Below are 1,177 nucleotides of genomic sequence, written 5' to 3'. Positions count from 1 at the left end.
TTGAGCGATGTGCAAAACTTTTATTGGGATAACCTTTATTCAAATATTATCCTGATCAAATATTTCAAAGATTCATTCCCGATAATGAGGTAAGTAGTGTCATTAAACTTTGTCATTCTGAAGCATGTGAGAGTTATTTCTCGTCAGAAAAGACAACTGCAAAAATCCTTCAAAATGGATTTTATTGGCCTAACATGTTCAAGGACTCACATGCATTCTGTAAATTTTAAAAAATAAGTTGGATAAATTTGAAGATTTGTAGATTATTTATTCTCAGGAAGAAATCATGGATGAAGAAGGCACCAAAAATGTTAATGCAAATCTTTTGTTAAGCGTGACAATAGATTCGACATCCGACATCACACCAACCGATGATTACTTTCCTAACGAATCCTTACTTTCTCTTAGTTCAATGCTTTGGTACAATAAAAATATCAATTTTCTTCCTTCAAAAGATTTGCCAGCTCATTAGAGTATCTAAGACAAAAGAAAGTTTTTGAGCGATGTGCAAAACTTTTATTGGGATGACCTTTATTCAAATATTATCCTGATCAAATATTTCAAAGATTCATTCCCGACAATGAGGTAAGTAGTGTCATTAAACTTTGTCATTCTGAAGCATGTGGAAGTTATTTCTCGTCAAAAAAGACAATTGCAAAAATCTTGCAAAATGGATTTTATTGGCCCACCATGTTCAAGGACACATGCATTCTGTAAAACTTGTGAAAATTGTCAAAAAATTGACACTGGTCAAAAAGTTTTGTTTTATGATTCTCAACTCTATGCACTCCCTAAAGAGCTAAGATTAAGATGGACCAATCCTTATGGGGCCTGTGATATTGAGAATTCAATGAATGACAATGATTTTAAGGAAAATGGACATCGTTTGAAAGCTTACTTTGATAATTTTCCTAGTGAAAATGAATCAGCTGGTTTGAATGATCTTGTAGATAAAGGTTGATTATTTTGTTTACCGACCCATGGAGGGCGTTTAAGTCGTTCTTGGGCGTAGAACCAAGGGAATGTGTGAGCCACAATCACAACTATGAGTTTAGTCTTAGTTTGTAAAAATTTATGTCTTTTGGGTTTATTAATAATGCATAATATCTGTATTTTTTTTCTTATATTTGTTTAAGTATGTTTCAGGTTTGTTAGTGTTCCTTATTTCAGGTGATGT

Source organism: Populus euphratica, unplaced genomic scaffold (genome assembly GCF_000495115.2).
Source record: "Populus euphratica unplaced genomic scaffold, PopEup_1.0 scaffold77.1, whole genome shotgun sequence".
Taxonomy (NCBI): domain Eukaryota; kingdom Viridiplantae; phylum Streptophyta; class Magnoliopsida; order Malpighiales; family Salicaceae; genus Populus; species Populus euphratica.
Note: the sequence above shows the minus strand (reverse complement) of the source record.